Genomic DNA, 25,263 nt, shown 5'->3' with positions numbered 1-25,263 from the left:
AGTGCCTCATCTCCTGCATTCCAGCACATCAGCAGCGGAGCCAGAAGAAAAGGAAACCGCAATAAAACCCAATCTCCACGTGTGGTCCCCAGCTCTGATGAAATAACTTCAAGACTGTCAGAATTTTAGTGGCCGTCAGCATATAGGATTCCCATATCCCCCGACGGGATGAGAAGAAGGCCCCCAAGGTTTTCATCTGCAGACCTGCAGGATTTATGGAGCTGGGTGAACCATAGGTAGAGAGATTGGAAGTCAAGGTAAGCAGAGGTGAGGAGAATGTCCTGCGTTAGCAGGTAGAGGAATCGGATAAATTGTAGAAAAAACTAATAGAACACAAATGTTTCTTTCTTCCTTTTTTTTTTTTTTTTTGCCAAGGAAGAAATTTAATCAGAACAATATCAGAGAGTAAAGTCAGGAAGTACTGAGGTGTGTGTATGTGTGTGTGTGTGTGCATGTGCGCACGTGTGCGCGCGCATACTCGATTATGTTTGCACGTACAGAGAACCAAAGCTTCTCAGGATGTCTTCCTCTGTCTTTTTCACCTTATTTTTCGAGACAGGATCTCTCACTGAACCTGGAGCTGACCATTTCCACCAGAGTAGCTGGCCAGTAAGCAGGAGGGATGATCTGCCTGCCTTTGCCTCTCCAGAAATGGGGTTACGGACACACACCCCTCCCCAGCCTTATGTAGGTGTTGAGAATCTGAACTCAGGCCAGAGTCGCACAGTGAGCACTTGGTCCACTGGGCCATCTCCCATCTTCTACTACTTGATTTGAAAAATAGCAGAAAAGGTAAATAGTAACAGTCGTCATCAGACACAGAGTTTAGTCTGTGGAAAATACAGAAATTAAATATGAAGGCATAAAAGAATACGAATGAGCCGGGAAAAGTGTCCAAACCGAATGGACATTTTAGTCAAGCTGTTAGCACAGGACAGTGTGCGTTTCTGAGTCCTGGGAACGTCAACTGTTATCTCTGATGTTGTGGTACAGGTCGGTCATGGTAACAAGACACTGTTAGGATGTTTCTCTGACTGTCCAACCGCTGCATCCGAAAGACAGAGATCCAGATCTTGAATTTGCTCATTTAGGACTTCATTCAGTCGCGTAACACACATTTACTGAGGGGACCACCTGGTGTCCTTCTCTATGCTGGCCATGGGAACTAAGAAGTTAAGACACACCCAGGGCATGGATGCTCTCAAGACAGCGGCTTGGAAACTGCGTAACTGCAAACTAATGCCGAGTGGGCTATGACGGGAGAAGCTCCTAGGCCACGGCGCTGCATTTTGCAAAAGGAGTCCCAGCTCCTTCTAAACGATGTGTTCATGTACCGGGAAAGAACAAATTTCCAAGTCATCTACGTTGCTCCGGGAGTCCTCTTGGGGCTCTGGAAGGCTGTGTCCGGATCAGCCATCATTGGGAGTGGGACAGATGTGACAGGGGATAGAAGGTTTGCCTCTGAAGGGCACTTGTGGTGGAGAAGCTTCTTTCTGCAGCATGCAGCACAGCTCGATGCTGAGCAGCGGTGCAGCGATGCACGAACAGCAGCGTACATCCCCCGTCTGCCAAGCAGTTCTAGCCAGGTGTTTTTCCTGTTTCGCACAATGACATGTCTCATCATCAGACACAAGGGCAGAATGCACAGCAAAAGAGTGAGAGGTTCGGTCAGTTACTAGGTTATCTTGGTAAGCTGATACCAAATGCATTTTAATTTTGGAATTGGAACCTCTGTCTCCCCTGCCCCCAAACTGACTACATTGAAGGTATTTAGGGACATTGTATACTTTTAGAATCCTCTTTAAGAAAGGCTGATTATTCCCACCAGCAATGGATGAGTGTACCCCTTTCTCCACAGCCTCTCCAGCAAAGGCTATCATTGGTGTTTTTGATTTTCGCCATTCTGACAGGTGTAAGATGGTATCTTAAAGTTGTCTTGATTTGCATTTCCCTGATCGCTAAGGAAGTTGAGCATGACCTTAAGTGTCTTTTGGCCATTTGAACTTCTTCTGTTGAGAGATCTTTGTTCAACTCAGTGCCCCATTTTATAATTGGGTTGATTAGCCTTTTACGGTCTAGTTTCTTTCGAGGATGTTCACCTTACTAGACCTGGATGGAGGTGGGTGGTCCTTGGACTTCCCACAGGGCAGGGAACCCTGATTGCTCTTTGGGCTGACGAGGGAGGGGGACTTGATTGGGGGAGGGGGAGGGAAAGGGGAGGCAGCGGTGGGGAAGAGACAGAAATCTTAAATAAATAAATAAATAAATAAACATTAAAAAAAAAAAAGAAAGGCTGAGTAGACGACTCAGTGGGAAAAGTGCTTTCAGAGACCTGAGTTTGAGCCTCAGAATCCATGTTTAAAAGTCAGGTGTGGTGGTACACACTGCACTCCTTGGAGATTCCTGAGGTTCGTGGGCCAGCCAGCCTGCTTGGTGAGTTCTAGGCTAGAAAGAGAGCCTGCCTCAACAAATAAAACAGCTAGAACCTGAGGCATGAGTCCCTTTCACATACCTGTCACCTGCACACGTACGTACGCATGCGTGCACATGCACACACACACACACACACACTGCTGCATCTCACACAGAAGGGCAAAGATAACATTTGTAAGTGGTCTGTATTGATTGGGAAGCTATACCACTGATATGCACACAGTACATAGGACTTGATAACATTAATTCATGATATACCATGAAGTTCTTTGTCACAGGGTTTATTTCAACTTCCAGTGGCTTCTGTGTACACACTTGGTGCCATGAGCGCCAGAAGGCCCAAATCAGACAACCTCACTGTTCTGTGTACAACATTGTGTACATTCTTCTGTTTTTGGTTTTTGAGAGCGGGTTTCTCTGTGTAGCCCTGGCTGTCCTGGAACTTACTCTGTAGACCAGGCTGGCCTGAAGCTCACAGAGATTTGCTGTCTCTGCCTCCTGAGTGCTGGGATTAAGGCATGTGCCACCACTGCCCAGCCTCAGATGGATATTCTAAAGGAAATGCAGAGACATTTCACAGGTCTGGTGCCTTCTTCCTATCCAACTGTTTCTCTTCTGTGCGGGTTAGGGCCGTTAGAGTGGATTTGAACCATCTTCTGGAACTTTTCCTCTCAGAAGACAGTTTGATCTCCAGTTGTGTCCAAACTACGGGAGAGCTTACACAAGCAGGCTAGATCTGACGCTCACGTGTACGGTCAGATGTGGATTTAGTTTTCACTTTCTGGGGTTGGTAATAATGAGATAATTGAGGGAAGGAATAAAAGACTTTCAATTTATCCCTTGATGTTGCCTTCTATGATTAAACTTTATGAGTAGCAGCGGTCCCTCTCCTGGGAGTCTCAGTATCCATTAGTGAATTAAAGGAACCCTCTCCCTATTGAACATCAAGTTGGTCCTTTTCAAATTGAACTTTACCCCAGAGATCATCTCCCTCCCTCTCATCTCAGTTCACAAACTCTTCCTGATGTCCCAAGGAAACTGCGTTCCCCTTTGGGGTCTCATATATCCCAGGCTAGCGATGTAGGTAAGGGGTGACCTTAAACTTCTGACTGGCCTGCCACCACCTCGTCAGTGATGGGATGAGAGGTGTGTGCTTCCCTGTCTGGTTTATTCAGTGCTGGGGATTAAACCAGGGATTTATTGCGTGTTAGGCAAAATGGATTTAACGTTTGCTTTTTTTGTTGGTAGTTAGAAAATACCGAACATCATAAATCTGCAATAAAACAAGATCTGACTATAATTGAAATATTCTCTGACAGATATGATCAAGTGGATTTTAATTTTAACCTGGAGCATTAATATAAAGCACTGGGTGATTGCAGGAAATATTGCGTTTCTGTGTCACTGCTTATTTTTGCCTCCAGAACGTCACCGCAGGGGTTGCCTTGAGGGCTGCCGGGGACAGGACGTGGCTTTCTTTTCCAAGTGCACATTTGTTATCATAATGTTTTTTTGGTATGTTTAAACTTTTATTTATTACTCTTGTGTGTGGACGCGGTCGAGGGAGGATCAGAGTGTGTCATGGCCCTTGTGTAGAGGTCAGAGGACAACTCTGTGGGAATCTGTTCTCTCCTCCCATCTTTATGTGGGTTCTGGGGATCCACCTCAGGTCACCAAGCTCGCCTGGCAAGTGCCTTTTTTCCCTGGGACATCTTGCTGAACAATTAGGAAGTTTCGGAAAAATGGCTCTATAGAAGTTGAGGCTCTGGCAACGGATGACCATGAAGAAATGGCCAACCTAGCATGTTATTCTTTGGCACACATGTAGATCCCCTGGGTGTGACCACCGCTGTGAGGAGACCTGACCTTGGAGTCACTTGGGTAGGCTGACCAGGCCTGGCTTCCTTTCCTTTCTCCAGGTCTCACTCTTGCCAATCCCTGAGCTCTGGCCGCTGAGTCCACAGACTCGTTCCTGAAGCCAGGCATCGATTTTTCCTGCTGTGTGTCTTATTCACTGTCTGGAATTACTATCCTCCAGATGTCTGCTCCTCCCCTCCAGCTGGACTCACTCAAGGGGAGGGCAGTGTTGGTGTCTGTGTGTGTGTGTGTGTGTGTGTGTGTGTGTGTGTGCGCAATCTCCTTGTCCCTGTTCTTGTCCTACAACCTTACATTGTCTTTGTTTGTCCCGTGTATCTTCTCTGTGGTGGGGTTTTGTGGCAGGCACTAGCCACACGCGAGTGTTTTCTTTCTTAATAAGGTTTCAGTCTTGAGCAATTTGTGCTCCGATGTAGTCTCCTGTGTTCACCTCCAGCACCTAGCACAGGGCTGCTGAAGTGTCAATTGGCTAATTATCCCAGCTTTTATGAAAATAGTAGAGGGGGCTGGAGAGATGGTTCAGCAATTAAGAGCATTGATGGTTCTTCCAGAAGTTCTGGGTTTAAGACCCAGCATCCACATGGTGGCTCACAGCCATCTATAGTGGGATCTGATGCCCTCTTTTTTTGTGTAGGCACATATGCAAATAGAGCACACACACACACACACACACACATCTTTTAAAAAAGCCCAATTAAAAAAAATTTAAATAGGAAAGATACAGTCTGACTAAAGGGTGCATGTGTGTGAGTGTGTGTGCCCATCTGTCTGTCTGTCTCCATCTGTCCGTGCTACAGAGAGTTTGACTCCAGTCACAGCTTAAGAAGCGACCGGAAGCAGACATCTGTGCTCCTTAGCTGCAATGGTAAGCGGCCTGTGAGTGACTTGCGAGCTGCCCTGTGTTTGTGGAACAGCTGTGAATGGGCAGGGCTACCCTCCTGTTCACAGGAAAGGAAAGAAAAGAAGCCCACATGCCCATGTGTTTTAGGTAAAGGACACTGGCTCCTCCGATGGGAATTTCAGAACTTCCAGTCAGTCACGTCCTTGGTGTCTGGTCCCTAATCTTCCCCTTGTCACGTTTCTTTCAAAGGATGTTTAAGGAGTCTTTAATTAACCATTAAAACCCAAGTGTTCTAACACAGAGGACAAGATTTAGAAAATCCTTTTAATTACCGGAACCAGATTTTTCTCCTGATTTGTAAATACCAGTTTACTCCTTAACCAAATTTGGCTCTAATTAAACTGGAGGTTGGGGTTCGGGCAGTCGAGTGCTGGAAAATGCCTCAGTTTGCATCAGTCCGGGCTTTAATGAGGTTGGCTTCACGGTGGGGATGAGAAGCTGTGATAATTTATCGTGGAGACTGGAAAATCGGGCAAAATGGGATTTGCTTTCCATATCAGAACTCATGGAAATTACACATACCCTTGCCACTTCTGATTTATTCGAATGGTAGTGATGGGATTACCAGAAGGTCCTTCAGTGCTGTGAGATTAGGAACCGCCCCCGCCCCCCGCCCCCTCCCTCCTCTCTCTCTCCATCAATTCATTGAGACTAGCAACTAGGCTTACGGTTCTAATGACGAGGAAAGGAAAACCAGAGGTTACTCTCCGCTGTTCAGCTTCATGTTCAATATTCAGTCAGTACAGTGCAGTTTGTTGAGAAAATAAAAGCCCTGTTTTGCCATCCCCTTACGGATTTCAGTCAACACATGGAGGTGTATGAAAGGATCTGCTAAGCCAGTTTCCTTGCCTTGAGCCATCTGGTTCAAATTCTGTCTACCTGCTCAGAGCGCAGCAGTTTTGTCTGCCTGTATGTACGAGGAAGTCACAATTCATTAACAGTTTAGGGGAAATCTCTGCGGAGATGTCCCACTTTCCCGTTGTGGTTGGTCTCCCCTTGGGAGCAAATTAGATAGGATTTTGATGGAAACCGAAGAAATGTTAGGCCTTTTGGAAGACCTGAAAAAGACCCTAGGGGTGAGGGCGGGAATGGGGATTGAACTAATCTGAGCGTTTTCATTTTGAATGAGAATAAAGTTTATGTGTGTCATAAACTAATTGGTAACTAGTGTGGCTGAGAGTGGCCAAGGGGAGGGATGCGGACAAGGTTAGGGATGTGCAGAAGGTCAGTTCTGCCATGAGGGGATCCCCAGCCTGGTCCTGGAATGACCATCCCCAAGCTCCAGTTCCCTAGCCAGCCATTATCATCGACTAAGCCCACAGACGGTCGGTGTTAGTTCCTTTGACCATCCTGTGTCACCTGGCAGGCGACTCAAGGGAGAGAGGGCATCTGGGCTTCTCAGTTTGAGGGATCCAGCTCATCCCTGCAGGGTAGGCATGGCGACAGAGTGTGAGGTGGCAGGAGTCTGAAATGGTTGGGTCACCTTGTGTCTGCACTCAGGAAGCAGAGAGAGGATCGTGCTGGTGTCAGGAGGACTTTGGGGTACACACACTTTGAGTCTTGGGACAGGAAACTGAAATAAAAACATACGGATGGCAACAGGAAGGGAAGCAGATTGGGCCTCAGTCTCCCATGTGAGTCAAAATCCAGACAGAGATCAACTGCCATGTCTACAGATTCTCCTTGTTGCCTCCATGTTGGAGGCTAAAAAAATAAAGTTCCTCTTTTGGTCTCCTGAATATAATCCTGTCTGAGCCACACGATTTCTGCCAGGGTGTTAAGTCCAAGCTCACTGGTGCTTTCTGAAAGGATGTCTCGTGACTGTCAGGCAAGGCTACGAAAACTGCAGCCACCAGGCCCTGAACTGAAGTCAGTGGCTGTCTGGCTCTGGATTTCCTCTCTGTTATTTTAGCCCCATTTCTGGTGGCGGGTGGCTGGGGGCAGGCGCTGATAATCACTCTTGTCAATTCTAAGATTCTGCATTCACAGGCTCAATCAACTACGGATCAGACATGTTCAGGAGGAAGTGTGTGCCTATTCTAAATATGTTCGAACTTTTTTCTTGTCACTGTTCTCTAAACAAAACAGTACAGTAGTGATTTACACAGCACTTAGCATATGCCAGGAATTTAAGTCTAGAGGTGAAGATATTCACAGGGAAGATATACATACATAGGTTATGTGCAATGTATGGGAAGATGTACGCAGGTTATATGCAATGTATGGGAAGATGTACGCAGGTTATATGCAATGTATGGGAAGATGTACGCAGGTTATATGCAATGTATGGGAAGATGTATGAAGGTTATATGTGATGTATGGAGAGATGTACAGAGGTTATATATAATGTATGGAAAGATGTACATAGGTTATATGCAATGATTATACCCCTTCAAACAAGGTACTTGAACACTGTAGCTTTTAAAACCAGTCCCTTTGGACATCATGGGAGCACTGAACTCATGCTGGCCTTGAGGGACCTGAGCATCATTGCTTGTCAATTCCACTTCTGGCACCTGGATTCTCCATGGATTGTGTGAGGCCTGGAAGATGTTGTTGGGTCTTAGCACGTGCTGGTTGATGTGGTATTTAAGGAGGGAATGAACCAAAGATTTAAAAAGAAAGATGAAAGGTTCTTTAGCGGCTCTGGGGCCAAGGAGTGGTATATCAAGAATGATCCATTTGAATGACTCCATGCCATAACCGGAAATGAAAAGCTGACTTTTCTGTTTCCGAGGCTGTGAGGCTCCTCCTCCCAGGCCCATTCTAACACCTGCTTCTCCCTCTGCTTCTCTCCTGCTGCTCTGGAGGCCAGTGCAATGGCTGATTGTTGATTTATTACTATTGACATGGCTGACCACTGATGCCAGCCCATATCCATTTCTTGATCCTTCTGCCTTTCCACTGTTCCTGAGTACTCCACCTCAGCACCAGGGGAGTTGTCGTACACCACACTAGCTCCAAGGTTCAACAGAGGCTCGAGAAGGCATGTGCAAATTCAGAAGTGTCAAAGGTTTCACTTGTGAAGAGAATGCCTGGTGACAAGAAAATGAGGAAGAGAATCCTAAGAGCGGATGCAGATGCGCTAGTTCCTGGAGTAAAATTGGAGAGGATAACACAGAGGAAAAGCTGCTGTGCTGTCTTCGCTTTTTCCTGAACTGGATTTTGTTGGGAGAGGGAGAAGGAGGTGGGGAGAGAGAGAGAGGGGGGGAGAAGGAGAAAGAGATAGGGAGAGAGAGGGGAGAGAGAGAGAGAGAGAGAGAGAGAGAGAGAGAGAGAGAGAGAGAGAGAGAGAGAGAGAGAGAGAGAAACACACACTCCACTGACCTAATACACAGAACAGAATAGAAAATAAGGCCATAAAAATGTGGCCGCTCATTTTGGGGTTCCCTAGAGGTAAGTTGCTCAAGGACAAAGAGCCTCTTCTGGAGGAGTTTCCCTTTGCCCTGGAAAGAGCCCCAAACCAAAGCCAAGTAGAGCAGGTCAAAGGCCCCATCGCTAAGACTTCCTTGGAGTTTTGGACTCTTGGCAGAAAGCAGCAGATTTCCTCTTGAGTGGGACGTCCTCCAGCAGCCAGCAGGTTGGGGGAAGGGGAGGGTAGCCCTTTCTGATCTCACATTCAGAATTTAAATGGGAAAGGATTGCTGGGAGGTAAGATCCTATCTCCAGGTCTGTGGGGTGGGACCGCGCTGCCTCCCTTTACAAATGCCGACTTGGCTCTGACAGGTGTGCCCAGTGGGAGTTGGAGGCTGCTGGGGAAGAAGGAAAGAGTCCAGGAGCAAAATGCCCAGGAAAATGTGGGTGAAGGGCAGTTTGGTAATCCCCAAGGCCTTAGGCAATTTCCCTGTGGTGATTCTTGAAGAGAGGGTTAGTTCGTTTCCTGCATTCTCAGCCTGCTCAATGAAAATCCGTACTTCTTTTTCTTTTGTTGTTGTTTTTCTTTTTGTTTTTTTTGAGACTGGGTTTCTCTGTGTAACAGTCCTGGGTGTCCTGGAACTCACTCTGTAGACCAGGCTGGCCTCGAACTCACTGAGGTCCTCCTGCCTCTACCTCCGAAGTGCTGGGATTAAAGGCTTGCGCCACCACTCTCTGGTGGAAATCTGCTCTCCTTTTCACTGGGTGACCCAAACCAGGGAACTACGGTGAGAATTCTGTGTGGGGCTGGCCTTCCTCACACATGACAGGGGACACGAATGGGCCACTGAGACTTGACTAGCCCCTCAAGGGTTCTCCAGCACAGAGGAAACCATTCTTTGGGTCGACTTAGGAGATGGGCCGGAAATGAACCCTTCAGATACTGAGCTTGAAGACAGAGTGACCTTATCTAGGAAGAACTGCAGAACACTGTTCCGTGGCTGCTTGCTGGCAGTGCAGTTCACCTTTCTGGAAGGGGACTAGCTTCAGAGACTAGGGCAGTGTTTGCGCAGGCCCGGCAATGACTGATAAAACTGCAGCTGTGTTTCCCAGAGCCCCATGAATCACCCACTGCCCTTGGGTACAAAGCTGCTTATTCTTCCTTTTCTGTTTGGTCTTGAAACAAGACCTTAGATAATTCCTTTGTAAGAAGAGAAATGAATTTGAAAATGATTGTTCCTTTTTTTTTTTTAGAAGAAATTACTTTTTTTTTTTTTCCTTTTGCCAGCTGGGACAATCCTTGATGAAGACTTGTAATTTTTGTATCCTTAAAACACTCCTGCTGGCAGCTCGAAGGCTTCCTTTCTCAGCTCCAAACCAGTGTGCACTGTACAACCACCCATGGCACAGCTACTCCAGGATGGCCCAAGGGGCCAGAAACTCAACAGTGATGCCAAGGCTCAGACAACACACCCCCAAAATATCATGCCTTAGCCCACCAACTACTTTGATCTGAACAGCAAGGGCTCTCAAGCAAGATCTTTTAAATAATATTTTTTTTACTGTGTTCTGCCTCCTTTTTTTTTTTTTTTTTTTTTGGCTCCCCCTTTTCCCAAGCCAGGAAATAAAGACTACAATTCCTCTTCTGCCAGATAGTTCATAGAAATCAGACTTCCCCCTCCCCCATGTAGGTGGGTCTTCTGTCAATGTGTTAATTTTATTGGTTAATAAAGAAACTGTCTTGGCCTTTGATAGGCCAGTTCTTAGGTGGGTAGAGTAGACAGAACAGGATGCTGGGAAGAAGGGAAGTCAAGCAGATGCCATAGCTCTCCTCTCCAAGATAAATGCAGGTTAAGATCCTTCCCGGTAAGCCACCACCTCATGGTGCTACACAGATTACTAAATATGGGCTAAATCAAGATGTGAGAATTAGCCAGTAAGAGGCTAGAGCTAATGGGCCAAGCAGTGTTTAAAAGAATACAGTTTCCTTGTAATTATTATGGGTAAAGCTAGCCGGTGGCCGGGAGCCCTCCCTGGTGGCGGGATGCCGCCCGCAGCTCCATCTACAGAGTGGCACTCCAACATGGTAAACTAGATCCATGTAAAACCTGAGAGAGCTTAATTTTAAACACAAAAACAGAGTTTAATGCAGCCTTTTGCTGTTGGTGGGTGGCATGCCACAGAGAGAATTTCCTGACTCAGCAGCCACAACAGGAAAAAAAGCTGCAGTTTTAAAATGCCACTTCCTGGGCTGTGCCGCCATTGCAATCTCTGTCTGGCTCCTGCAGAAGACAGAGTTTTTGAATGGAGCATTTGGAGTAAAGTGCTACGGCTTGCTTGATGGCAATGTGGACTGCTGTGTGCCTGGAACTGTGCACAGCTCAGGGCCACCAAATGGCTCTGAGGCAGGAGCGGCTCAGCTCCGCCATGCTGAACTGTGCTGGTCTCAGGCTCTTCCCTGTAGATGGTCACAAACCCTAGAAGTAATTTCTAACCTTCTCCTACTTTCCAGAGACAGATTCCATCGAAAGAAATCTCTGACCCATCTTGTTGGACTTGAGCACCTGTCTGCAGAGCTGTTCAGCCCTACACTCAGGAGGAGGAAGCGCCACACAGAGAGGCCAGAAAGAATCTGGAAGGAGGCCTGTTACCCCCGGGACCCCTTTATCCCATCACATCCCTATGATTGTCCATTCTTCATGGAATCTATGCATAGAACAGAAACTTTCCCCTTGGTCTCTAGGTCTTTGTTTTCAAAAGCCCCCATGGCATTGGTTACATTTCCTTCTCTTTTGTTGGCCTGTCTTCAGTGATAGGACTGGTGGCTGTGACCCCGAGGAGGGATGAGGAGCTTGGTGTCCCCATTCCCTCCTTGCCTCTCCCTTCTGCATCTATCTGTTGTGCTGGTGTCTGGTGACACCGTGACTTGTCAGACCAGGCCAGCAGTGCCAACCTTTCTCACTCTCTGACCTTTCCCATCTAATTGTCAAGCCCATTTCTCAAGAGCCCGGGGAAATATCTCCCGTCTTCTCTATTGTCTTTGCTCGGCCACTCCTGGCCATGTGTGCTGAGTCACCAACTCCCTTACTAATTCCCTTCCTTCTTTGAACCCTGCTCAGTATTCGGCCGCCCCACTAATCACCAGGGCAGCCTTTTAAAACGAATTAGGTCAGGCAGCCTCCTAACTTAAACATCTTTGTAAGCTCCCTGCCACTGCTGGGACACAACTCACATTCCCTTGGCGCCCACTCATCCACCTTCGAGGGCTGATGTGGGAGTGATTTCTTATTAATAAAGAAACTGCCTAGGCCCATTTGATAGGCCAACCCTTAGGTAGGCGGAGAAAACAGAACAGAATGCTNTGGGGAGAGAGAGAGAGGGGGGGAGAAGGAGAAAGAGCTAGGGAGAGAGAGGGGAGAGAGAGAGAGAGAGAGAGAGAGAGAGAGAGAGAGAGAGAGAGAGAGAGAGAGAGAGAGGGAGAGAAACACACTTTCCACTGACCTAATACACAGAACAGAATAGAAAATAAGGCCATAAAAATGTGGCCGCTCATTTTGGGGTTCCCTAGAGGTAAGTTGCTCAAGGACAAAGAGCCTCTTCTGGAGGAGTTTCCCTTTGCCCTGGAAAGAGCCCCAAACCAAAGCCAAGTAGAGCAGGTCAAAGGCCCCATCGCTAAGACTTCCTTGGAGTTTTGGACTCTTGGCAGAAAGCAGCAGATTTCCTCTTGAGTGGGACGTCCTCCAGCAGCCAGCAGGTTGGGGGAAGGGGAGGGTAGCCCTTTCTGATCTCACATTCAGAATTTAAATGGGAAAGGATTGCTGGGAGGTAAGATCCTATCTCCAGGTCTGTGGGGTGGGACCGCGCTGCCTCCCTTTACAAATGCCGACTTGGCTCTGACAGGTGTGCCCAGTGGGAGTTGGAGGCTGCTGGGGAAGAAGGAAAGAGTCCAGGAGCAAAATGCCCAGGAAAATGTGGGTGAAGGGCAGTTTGGTAATCCCCAAGGCCTTAGGCAATTTCCCTGTGGTGATTCTTGAAGAGAGGGTTAGTTCGTTTCCTGCATTCTCAGCCTGCTCAATGAAAATCCGTACTTCTTTTTCTTTTGTTGTTGTTTTTCTTTTTGTTTTTTTTGAGACTGGGTTTCTCTGTGTAACAGTCCTGGGTGTCCTGGAACTCACTCTGTAGACCAGGCTGGCCTCGAACTCACTGAGGTCCTCCTGCCTCTACCTCCGAAGTGCTGGGATTAAAGGCTTGCGCCACCACTCTCTGGTGGAAATCTGCTCTCCTTTTCACTGGGTGACCCAAACCAGGGAACTACGGTGAGAATTCTGTGTGGGGCTGGCCTTCCTCACACATGACAGGGGACACGAATGGGCCACTGAGACTTGACTAGCCCCTCAAGGGTTCTCCAGCACAGAGGAAACCATTCTTTGGGTCGACTTAGGAGATGGGCCGGAAATGAACCCTTCAGATACTGAGCTTGAAGACAGAGTGACCTTATCTAGGAAGAACTGCAGAACACTGTTCCGTGGCTGCTTGCTGGCAGTGCAGTTCACCTTTCTGGAAGGGGACTAGCTTCAGAGACTAGGGCAGTGTTTGCGCAGGCCCGGCAATGACTGATAAAACTGCAGCTGTGTTTCCCAGAGCCCCATGAATCACCCACTGCCCTTGGGTACAAAGCTGCTTATTCTTCCTTTTCTGTTTGGTCTTGAAACAAGACCTTAGATAATTCCTTTGTAAGAAGAGAAATGAATTTGAAAATGATTGTTCCTTTTTTTTTTTTAGAAGAAATTACTTTTTTTTTTTTTCCTTTTGCCAGCTGGGACAATCCTTGATGAAGACTTGTAATTTTTGTATCCTTAAAACACTCCTGCTGGCAGCTCGAAGGCTTCCTTTCTCAGCTCCAAACCAGTGTGCACTGTACAACCACCCATGGCACAGCTACTCCAGGATGGCCCAAGGGGCCAGAAACTCAACAGTGATGCCAAGGCTCAGACAACACACCCCCAAAATATCATGCCTTAGCCCACCAACTACTTTGATCTGAACAGCAAGGGCTCTCAAGCAAGATCTTTTAAATAATATTTTTTTTACTGTGTTCTGCCTCCTTTTTTTTTTTTTTTTTTTTTGGCTCCCCCTTTTCCCAAGCCAGGAAATAAAGACTACAATTCCTCTTCTGCCAGATAGTTCATAGAAATCAGACTTCCCCCTCCCCCATGTAGGTGGGTCTTCTGTCAATGTGTTAATTTTATTGGTTAATAAAGAAACTGTCTTGGCCTTTGATAGGCCAGTTCTTAGGTGGGTAGAGTAGACAGAACAGGATGCTGGGAAGAAGGGAAGTCAAGCAGATGCCATAGCTCTCCTCTCCAAGATAAATGCAGGTTAAGATCCTTCCCGGTAAGCCACCACCTCATGGTGCTACACAGATTACTAAATATGGGCTAAATCAAGATGTGAGAATTAGCCAGTAAGAGGCTAGAGCTAATGGGCCAAGCAGTGTTTAAAAGAATACAGTTTCCTTGTAATTATTATGGGTAAAGCTAGCCGGTGGCCGGGAGCCCTCCCTGGTGGCGGGATGCCGCCCGCAGCTCCATCTACAGAGTGGCACTCCAACATGGTAAACTAGATCCATGTAAAACCTGAGAGAGCTTAATTTTAAACACAAAAACAGAGTTTAATGCAGCCTTTTGCTGTTGGTGGGTGGCATGCCACAGAGAGAATTTCCTGACTCAGCAGCCACAACAGGAAAAAAAGCTGCAGTTTTAAAATGCCACTTCCTGGGCTGTGCCGCCATTGCAATCTCTGTCTGGCTCCTGCAGAAGACAGAGTTTTTGAATGGAGCATTTGGAGTAAAGTGCTACGGCTTGCTTGATGGCAATGTGGACTGCTGTGTGCCTGGAACTGTGCACAGCTCAGGGCCACCAAATGGCTCTGAGGCAGGAGCGGCTCAGCTCCGCCATGCTGAACTGTGCTGGTCTCAGGCTCTTCCCTGTAGATGGTCACAAACCCTAGAAGTAATTTCTAACCTTCTCCTACTTTCCAGAGACAGATTCCATCGAAAGAAATCTCTGACCCATCTTGTTGGACTTGAGCACCTGTCTGCAGAGCTGTTCAGCCCTACACTCAGGAGGAGGAAGCGCCACACAGAGAGGCCAGAAAGAATCTGGAAGGAGGCCTGTTACCCCCGGGACCCCTTTATCCCATCACATCCCTATGATTGTCCATTCTTCATGGAATCTATGCATAGAACAGAAACTTTCCCCTTGGTCTCTAGGTCTTTGTTTTCAAAAGCCCCCATGGCATTGGTTACATTTCCTTCTCTTTTGTTGGCCTGTCTTCAGTGATAGGACTGGTGGCTGTGACCCCGAGGAGGGATGAGGAGCTTGGTGTCCCCATTCCCTCCTTGCCTCTCCCTTCTGCATCTATCTGTTGTGCTGGTGTCTGGTGACACCGTGACTTGTCAGACCAGGCCAGCAGTGCCAACCTTTCTCACTCTCTGACCTTTCCCATCTAATTGTCAAGCCCATTTCTCAAGAGCCCGGGGAAATATCTCCCGTCTTCTCTATTGTCTTTGCTCGGCCACTCCTGGCCATGTGTGCTGAGTCACCAACTCCCTTACTAATTCCCTTCCTTCTTTGAACCCTGCTCAGTATTCGGCCGCCCCACTAATCACCAGGGCAGCCTTTTAAAACGAATTAGGTCAGGCAGCCTCCTAACTTAAACATCTTTGTAAGCTCCCTGCCACTGCTGGGACACAACTCACATTCCCTTGGCGCCCACTCATCCACCTTCGAGGGCTGATGTGGGAGTGATTTCTTATTAATAAAGAAACTGCCTAGGCCCATTTGATAGGCCAACCCTTAGGTAGGCGGAGAAAACAGAACAGAATGCTGGGAGAAAGATGCTGAGTCAGGAGTCGCCATGATTCTCCCGCTCCAGACAGACGCAGGTTAAGATCTTTCCTGGTAAGCCAGCTTGTGGGCTACATAGAATATTAGAAATGGGTTAGAACAATATGTAAGAGCTAGCCAATAAGAAGCTGGAACTAGCCGGGTCAGGCAGTGTTTAATAGAATACAGTTTCCGTGTAATTATTTCGGGCATTAGCTAGCCATGCGGGCGGCCAGGTGCCAGGGACACAGCCCTGCCGCTCCTATCTCAACAGAGGGCTGACTTCCCCGGCCTTTCTTGAATCACCTTCTGACTTTCCATTGGCTCCTGGAAAGTTCATCATACCTCCACGCTGTTTCACATTGCTCTGCACCTGCTTCTCTTCTTTGCCTAATGAACTTAGGTGGTGAGTGGCTCCCGCTACCCCATGAAGGTTCACTGCAGTGAACAGACAGTAAGCCTAAAGGGGCTCAAGGATCCAAACTCATTTACACGCACAAAGGCTCCACGGAAGGGGATTCAGGAACCAGATGAGACCCAGACACTGTGTGCGGGTCTTCAGAGGAGTGGAGAGAGGAAGCTCACGCTAATGAGTTTTTATTGTTAACTTGATACAATCTAGTGAGACCTGTCTGGAAAGAGGAACAGCAGCTGAAGAATCTATCTGATTGGCTGCTGAGTACAGCTACATTTTCTTGATTGCTAATTAATGTAGAAGGGGGCCAACGCGCTGCGGGTGGCACCATCCCTAGGCAGGTGGGCTTAGGCTGTATAGGATGGGTAGCTGAGCGTGAGTTCCTTGGGAAGCTTCCTTTCATCATTCCTCCCTCCAGACTCCTTCCTTGAGTCCCGGCCCTGGCTTCCCTCAGTGTTGTCAAACTGTGAGGCGGAAGTGTAAAGTGAAATAAACTCTTGTTTTCCTCAGTTGCTTCAGGTCACGGTGTTTACATCACAACAATGGAAATCGAGCTAGGCCAGTAGGTAAATTTGGGGAGTAGGAGAGGATTTTTCAAGTTGGATGTTGAATGGACCCAAAGAATGTATAATGGTGTTGGGAGCCTAAATGGGCTGAAGAGCTGACCACGGCTTGTGACCATGGTGTCTAGATGTGGGGACAGCCGCTACTGTGTCTTGAGTTTAATTTTTCCTGGCTAATGGAGCCTTGAAGGGGATAGAAAGCAACCTTGTCCTTTTGTTGGGTCTGGTAAGGTAATTTCAAAAAGAAACCTCTTGCTGAGCTTGGAGAGCAGGGAGAAACAAGGGAAGCTGAGCAAGGCCTTCCAGCTGCCGTTAATAAAAAACGCTCAGCCTGTCCCAGGGCTGGACTTTGGTGTTTCATTTTCTGAGACCCAGCCGACTCCTGTTGCATGTCTGAAACTTCTATCAAGCACTATGTGTTTTCTTGATTTCTCCCTTCCCTGTCTCCCTTCCAATCCTGACTCTATCTTGAAGCAATATCTCTCTATGTAGTCCTGGTTGGCCTAGGGTGTAAGGGTGTCCATCCTTAGCCTCCTGAGTGCTGGTATTGTGGAGTATACCACCGTGCCTAACTAACATGACTATAAGCTTGACTATTATAGATGATTATTTACTAACCTATAGTTCTTAATTATGCATTACATTTTCAAATAAGCTGCACAAACACAATACCTTGATCAAGAGCAGAAATAAATATGTATATTTATCTTAATTTGTATCAGTAAACCAAGATCCATACCAATGCAAATCTCTATAGTATATTTTTTCTCTTTAAATGTAAACAAACATCTATAAACAAATACTTAGGAATTTGGGCTCAGTTCTTTCCAAACTGCTTCCTGCTTTTTGTTGGACAAAGTATTTAGGGGGGTGTTTATGGCGACCTTCAGGGGGTCTTGGTTCATCAAATTACATTAGTCTGAAATTGATTCACAGGTTCTCATCTTCTGTGGAAACAAAAGCAGGACTTCTTTTCCAAAGCAACAAATCCTTAGACCCAAATTTTGGAATCAGGATACATTTTAAATATATAGGTTGGTTTAGCTTAGCAGCCCATACAGTAAAATGTCTCTTTGTACTTAGCTCCTTCACAGTCAAAAAATTCAAAGAAAACACAATAATATACATAATCCAGGCTCTCTGTGTATATTCCATCTTAACATGGCTCATTTGTTTTTACTCTATTACTTTTTAATATTTATTTTATTATAAACCATTTACATCCTTTTATAACTCTCTATAGTCTTTTTCTTCTTTCTCCAAAGCCTGTGTACATTAAAAAAAAAAAAACACATGTGTCTTATTTAGAAGTCTTTTATGTCTGAACCTGTCCTATTGTTTATCTGTAATCCCTTTCTGCCCTGGAGAGTTTTTAAAATGGTGAGCAGCTTGGTTGCAGTGGCCCTGGGTACTGGCTCTGAAAAGAGTCAGAGTTGTTCCTGTAACTGGCACGAATCAGGAACCCTTCCCTTAAAGAATCCATGAAGTTCTTGCCACTAAAGCTGAGTCAGGAAACCTCTTAAAGGAGCCATGTCTCTGCTTGCCACCAGCAAACAAAGCAAGAAACTGAACTCTGGTGTGTGTGTGTGTGTGTGTGTGTGTGTGTGTGTGTGTGTCTAGAATTCCTTCCCAAACTCTCTCAGGTTTTAAGTGGAGTTAGTTAGCCACATGGGCCACCAATCTGTAGTAGGAGGCCACTTGTTTTTGTTTCTACCTGCCCAGACCACGAAATAACCACTCAGAAACTTTATTATTTAAATCTCTGCTTGGTTAGCCACTTAAGCATATTGCTAGCTAGCTCTTATATCTTTGGTTAACCCATTTCTATTATTTTAAATATTTCCTTGAGGCTCGCGGCCTACTGGCAAGGTTCCAGCTGGCTGCTCATGTCTTTCCCCTCTGGTGGCTCCATGGCTTCTCACTGACCCTGCCCACTTTCTCTCTATATCTCTTCCAGCCTGGCTATATTCTGTTAAGCCGCGGACTAAAAACAGCTTCTTTATTAACTAGAAAAAGCAAGGTATATAAAGAAGGACTTCCCACACCATGTTTCCTCACAGAACTTCTGCCTTTCTACCTAACTATTGATATCAGAATCTACCCAACATTTAAAACCCAGCCCAGTCTTTGCTCCTTTCCCAGAATCAGGCACTACCTCAGGGTCTCTGGTCTCTGAAGTCTCTATTATTCTAAGTTTCGTTTCTCCATCTTGCAGATGGGCTCACAAGAACATGCACTTCATTGAGCTGCTGGAAGATACCATGTAAGGATTTTAGCCCAGTGTTTGCCTTTGACTTCACATGGACCGTTATCAAGCTGTCTTCTAATGGAAGCAGTATCTTCATCACTTTTCTCACGAATGGGAACATCTCTCCAAATAGAGAAACCCAGAGGCGTTTGGAGAGGTAAGTGAAAAAAAAAATGTAATTTTATTTCATTTGTATGAGTGTTTGCTTGCATATATACCAGTATACCACATGCATACCTGGTTCCCACAGGAGCTAGAAACTAGAGTTATTTATATAGAGGTAGTTGTGAGCTGCCTCATGGGTGCTCGGAATCAAACCCAGGTCTTCTCGAAGAGTAGCTGGTACACTTAATTGCTGAGCCATCTTTTTATCCCTGTCTCACCTTCTGCCATATTTCCGATGCTTTATATTTCTCTCATTCATAATGAATTCTGTAACATTTAGTACAAATCACACAATTCAGTGTGGCCTAGCAAAACTGCACGAAAAGTTGTGTGTCGGGTAGACGGTGATGGCTGGGCTTGGATGTACACAGGAAGAGCCAGTCTTGCCGCCATGGAGCTCTTATTGGGTCCAGACTCCCCCTCCACAATGACTGTAGGTTTGTCTTGATAGCGACAATATGGCTGCCTCTCTAGTGTCTGGGTTGGGTTGAGGCATAATTCAATGAATGGCAATGGTCATGCAATTTGTCCGTGGGGTGGATCAAATCTCAGAGATGCTTGGGTGTTAGTATGACACTGGTGGGCCTGATTGTTGACGTGTGCTTTGTGTTTTAACTACTTCTTAACCCTACTTCTTCAAAGGTGGATCTTTGGGCCAGATAGCCACAGCCAACAAGATCAGCCTTCCCAGGAAGTGTGCTGACGCAGTCCTCAGGTGTCTTGCCTATCAGTGACAGAGAGTTTGGGTTAGCTGACCTCAGATCTGTTCTGGCCTTGGAACTTTGTGAGGATGCGATAGAAGTCAGAATTCCAGCGGCAGCATTGATGCTGGCCTGTTCAGCTGGGTAGAGTTAATCAGTAAACGGTTGCTAAGACAATATTTGAGCGGTGGATTAAGGTGGAGGTGGGGCGGAAAAAAGTATTCTCTGGGCACAGCAAGCCCAGCTCGTATTCCACCTCCTCCTGGAAGCACTTTGTGTTCACATGCCAAGCTCACCCGTAGGACACCTTCTGGACTCAGGCCCCGCTGGACCTGACTGCACAGTTTCAGTTGTGGTTTTTAACATGGTGAGTATTTGTTTTATAGCCATTGAAAAGGTTTTAATCTACCGCTTAGATTAGAGACCTATCAGACACATTCCACAGCAGCTAGCTTCACGCTAGAGAGCTGAGCATGTGCTTCCTAAGAACGCAATTGGCTAGCCCCAGAGCGAAGCTTTCTAAGGCACTCGCTTAAGCCTTCCCTCTGGGCAGAGGGCAGCTAGGGCTCTCTTATCTTAATACAAGGCCTTGAGAAAGAAAAATCTTAGAGGTGCCTGGACTAGGTCAGGTTTGGCAGTGATGTTTCCCCAACTCTCGGGGCTCCAAATCCATTGCTACTTGAACTTAGGTCTTCCATAGTTGGTTTCCAAAAAGAATCAATTGCGTACAAAAGACAGAGTGACAGACCTGGGAGCATGGGAGGAAAAGGTGGGCACAGCCTCTGTTTATCCCTGGGAGAGTAAATACTGTGTCTCCAAGCATGGCCCCCACTTCTTTTTTTAAGTCCCACAGACATCCTGGTGATCCAGGATAAATGTAGGCATGGTAGGTACTTAGATTGCCAAAGTTTCACTCAAAAAAATGTTTTGGATAGTTTTTAGAGAGCATGGGCCCATTACCTTAAATACCTTCATGCTACCCTCTCCCCAGACACTAAAATCTATTAGTTTATCCACAGTTCTGCAACAGAGGCTTTGTGGGGAATCATCTATGCAGGAGCAGTAGATGGATCCTACAAGACAGAGGAGGGTGGCGCAGGGCATTTGGTTTGGGACCTCAGGCTCAAGGGTTAGTCTTTAGCGGTAAGCTTGCTACACACACACTCACACACACACACACACACACACACACACACACACACTCACCATGCAATGTGAACTAAACGAGTAACAGAGGGCCGTTCTTTTGTTTCTAAGAAAACCATTTGCTATCTTCAGTAAGTCAGGAGTTAAAGAAGTCTTACAACATATGTTATCTAATTGTCTAGAATCTTCAAGAAGTTTAAAATCAGATTCAGCACTGATTTACCTGAGTGGGAAAATCATTTCTCCTTTGTAGAATCTGAACAGATTGTGGCTAGTTTTACTTCAGTTTCCAAGAGTTGGGGGATCCTGGCTATCATGTAGATTGTTCCTGTGAGCAGAACAATTCTGTTTTCCTGTGTTTACTACCTGTGGGCTCAAGGGATAAGAAGAGGATAAGCTTACAAAAAGAATTGTTTAGGAGAGGTTTTTACTTTCATTTTTGTTATTATTATTTTTGTCGTCCTATGTGCTGATCTGAGGCTGTCACGCACGCTAAGCAAACTCTATCCCTGAGCCGTGTCCAGCCCAGACCACCGTGTTTTAACAGTGATAATAGCTCACAGCTCACAGGTACTATTTACTACAACCTGGGTGCTATGCTAATTACTTTATACACATAAAACCAGAGACTGTTAAGGGTTGAAAATGAAAAGCCTCCCATAGACTTAGGCTTTGAACGCTTGGCCCTTAACAAGTGCTGTTTTGGGGGACTGTGGAAACTCTAGGCCAGGGAAGTAAGTCGCTGATTGTGGTCCCAGGGCTATACTATTTCTGGCAGCTTCCTGGTTGGTTATGAAGTGAATCGTTCTCACCTGTGCCTACACAGCAACGATGCTCTGCCCAAGTACAAGGGTCAAGCAACAAAGGATTGAGCCCGCTGACATCATGAGCCATAAAAAATTCTTTAAAAGTTATTTCTGTCACGCATTTTGTCATAGCAATAGAAGAATCGGTAGTTGGGTAGGTTCACACCGGCTCACCGTGAAACAAGCAATGGCAGGGAGCCAGTGACTGTTGATATCTTTGCTTGTTTTCCAGACCAAGGACGTTTTTATGGAATCAAATTCAGGAAGTGAGAATGGGGTCCAAAGTCCTGCAAGCAGAGGCCAGGAATGGGATAAAGCTAATGGCCCATTCCTTTCATCTTAAAACAAGAATATTTAGATGGGGGAACCCCTAGATTAAATGAAATAGATGGTTTGAAATAGCCTATTGGGAGGCCCTCCCACACCCATGCACTACAATCTACCCCCTCCACAAACCAATGGACCTCAGATACAGATGCATATAAACGAGAGAGAGAGAGAGAGAGAGAGAGAGAGAGAGAGAGAGAGAGAGAGAGAGAGAACGGTTGACAGGGTAAGCAAATTGCTCCCTAATCTAGCTAATAAGCTTTGAGGCCTGAGTAAATATGACTCCTTGGGAAGCCTGCCTCACTACAACCTAAGTAAACACAGCTTCTGGTGTTGATTCTGCCCTCCGGGCTGTCCCAAATCTGAAGGTGGGCTTCCCAACAGAGCTGTGCGGCCGAGGGTTGTGCCGAAGGCACCGAGCAGATGTTTCTCTGGGATCCAAGGCTTAAGGCTGGGTTCTGACCAGGATACTGTCTTAGAGCTGAGATAGCCTCCTCTTCTCACTCAGTTTTACTCTCACACCTCTACCCTAAATTTGCATCATTCTCGGGCTACTCTGTGGTGCTGAGACAATTTGAGAGACTGACTGGCCCAGCCTTCCTCTGCTTGCCACTGATCTCCCAGTTCCTGAGGCTGGTCTAGTGGAACATGGCATCATATGACAGCAAAATGACCAAGCCAGCTTCTCATACAGGACAATTTGTTTTAAAGGTTTATTTATGTGTTTGTGTTTTGCCTGTGTGTGTATGAGTAATGTCTGTGGAAGCCAGAAGAAGGCATTAAATTCCCTGGAACTGGAGTTGCAGACAGTTGTGAGCCACCATGTGGGTGCTGGGAATTGAACCTGGGACCTCTGGCAGAGCAGTCAGTGCTCCCAACAGAGCCAACTCCCCACAGAACAACCTTTTAAAAGTCAAAAAAAGATTGCTTTACATGCAGTAATTATAGCAAGGTTTTTGAATTTAAGAATTTTTTTCTTTTCCAGTAGTAGGCTTGAACCCAGGGCCTTGTGCATATGTGTTGAGGTTTCTAACACTAAGTTACAACTGCCACTTTTTTGACTTCAGATTTTTAAAAATATTTTATTTTGAGATAAGATTTCCCAATGTATGCTGAGCACGGTGGTGCACACCTTTAATCCTGGTGCTTGGAAGGCAGATCTCAGTGAGTTCGAGGCCAGCCTGTTCTACAAAGCAAGTTCTAGCACAGCCAGAACTATTACACAGAACCTCGTCCCCCCCCCACCAAAAACAAAAGAAATAAAAAAAAAAAAATTTCCCAGGTATTGTCAAAGCAACATCCATTCTCTTGGCCTCATCTTCCTGGCAGCTGGGATTGTAGGGGAGTCACCGCCTCAGCTGTCAAGTGTGAGCTTTAAAGCTGAGATAGCTCATTTTCCTTTCCTTTCCTTTCCTTTCCTTTCCTTTCCTTTCCTTTCCTTTCCTTTCCTTTCCTTTTTTTTTTTTTTACTGTTACGTCCAATATCACCAGATATTGGCTCAGATAATCATACATTTCACAAAACAGATATATGCCCATATATAGCTTTTTTTTTTTTTTAATAACATTTAAAAACTTGATTCTGAGCTGGGCCATGGTGGCACACGCCTTTAATCCCAGCACTCGGGAGGCAGAGGCAGGCGGATCTCTGTGAGTTCGAGACCAGCTTGGTCTACAAGAGCTAGTTCCAGGACAGGCTCCAAAACCACAGAGAAACCCTGTCTCGAAAAAACAAAATAAATAAATAAATACTTGATTCTGTATGTGGGAGTGAGGTGAAGGTGTTTGTGTGTACCTGCCGCTACGGCCAGTTCTTTTCTGACACAGGAGTCCTCCTACCATCTGCAGCCTTGTAGCGTATTCAGATGCTACAGGGCAAGAGAGCCTTAGGCTCAGCGCACTGCCTGCCGTACCTGGGGGCTCCTCGTAGATCTTTGAGGGGAAGTGGAGGGAAGGAAGCATCCTTGACTTACAGTTCTCTGAGAGACTGAGCCAGAGCTTCAGGGATAGAAATGAATTATGAGATTGCATTCTAGTAGTCACTTTAAGGTGACTAATTATAGTCATCTCCGTCCTTTGTAATCTTCGTAACCTCATGGTATTTCCTGACTCTCACATACTTGGTGTGATTATAGCTATCAGCTGGGGCAGTGACTAATTCTTTAAGCAATCCTGTCTACCTGTTGTTCTTATTTGTGACGGGGAACCATCTCTTTGTAAAGCTTACCCCAAAGACCAATTATTATTATTACTTTTATAGATGTGCTTAACACAGTACTGGAACATGGTTAATGCCTCATAAATGGTGGTTATAATAATTAAAAATCCAAGTCTGCCCAAGCACCTGCTGAGCAGGTAATTTTTGAAGCATCGGAGTTACATCATAACTTGGGAAATCTGTGAAGGATTTGCAAAAGTGGCCACATCCGGAACTCAGAGAGGTAACTAGCAGATGAATTACTGTGCCTCCGTGTCTTTTTATATGTCTTAATATTATTATTACTATCATTGTCAGAAAGACAGACTGCAACTTCACTAAATCTGTATGCATTTCATAAGTAGCTGTAATTTGGAGCAGTATTAATGTGATATACTCGATGGCGTGGAAGAGCTTTTAGGAGGTTCTCTGCCATCATCTCATTGGGATCCAGCCCTTCCTAAAGGACATTCCAAGCTGGTACCTGTTTGTTTCTGCCCTACTTAATTACAGAGATCAAAGAGCTGTCATAGGAGACCTGGCCAACCTCAGATCCTGGGCTGTCAGGACCAAAGGGCTGAAAATGAAATACTGAATTCTTATGAGCAGGTGAGGCATACAGGGAGCCTCGGGTGCCCACTGAGCTGTAGCCTTCTTGACTCCCACTGTGATTGTCCAGGTCTGTCTTTCTTTCTTTCTTTCTTTCTTTCTTTCTTTCTTTCTTTCTTTCTTTCTTTCTTTCTTTCTTTCTTTCTTTCTTTTTGAATAGCACACATTTTATTGACTGAAAAGGAGTCATGGTAACTCCATAGTTAAGAAAGGGGGGGAAGATGACAGAGGCAGGCCCTTTCTCTGAGTTCAAGGCCAATCTGTTCTATAGGTCAAGTTCCAGGACAGCCAGGGCTGCACATAAGCCCTGTCTTAAAAAAATAAAAATTAAAAATGAGTATTTTTGAACCATTTATCTTGATTTTTTAATATATTTGATATTGCATATATTGATAGACACTTGCTGCCCACTTGGGCTTCTCTGGAGGCAAGATTGGAACTAAAATGTTTAAAAGTCTTCACTAAGCAGGTGTTTGAAGAAAGAAAACCTGTTTTGAATGCAGGTATTGTTTTCATTCTGCGTGATGATAGTAACTGTTCGTTCAGTTGTGACCCTCTTCTTCATTCCAGATGGGGCATTCTCTTTTCTCACCCATGGGACTTTACCCTAGTGTGCACCACAGAGCTTGGCGGAGT

The 25,263-nt window shown here is 46.0% G+C and overlaps 1 long non-coding RNA gene across 1 annotated transcript; it reads left to right on the top strand.

Moving 5' to 3' along the window:
* Positions 1-19,785: 19,785 nt before the first annotated feature.
* LOC126508568 (uncharacterized) lies at positions 19,786-25,263 on the top strand. Its single transcript, XR_007593876.1, has 4 exons — positions 19,786-19,909; positions 24,082-24,262; positions 24,532-24,627; positions 25,198-25,263. It is a non-coding gene; the product is annotated as an uncharacterized lncRNA (long non-coding RNA).

This window comes from Alexandromys fortis, unplaced genomic scaffold (assembly GCF_014885135.2).
Source record: "Alexandromys fortis isolate MF-2015 unplaced genomic scaffold, M_Fortis_MF-2015_v1.1 scaffold_79, whole genome shotgun sequence".
NCBI lineage: Eukaryota > Metazoa > Chordata > Mammalia > Rodentia > Cricetidae > Alexandromys > Alexandromys fortis.
The sequence above is the reverse complement of the archived record's forward strand: the minus strand, read 5'-3'. Positions and strand labels throughout refer to the sequence as shown.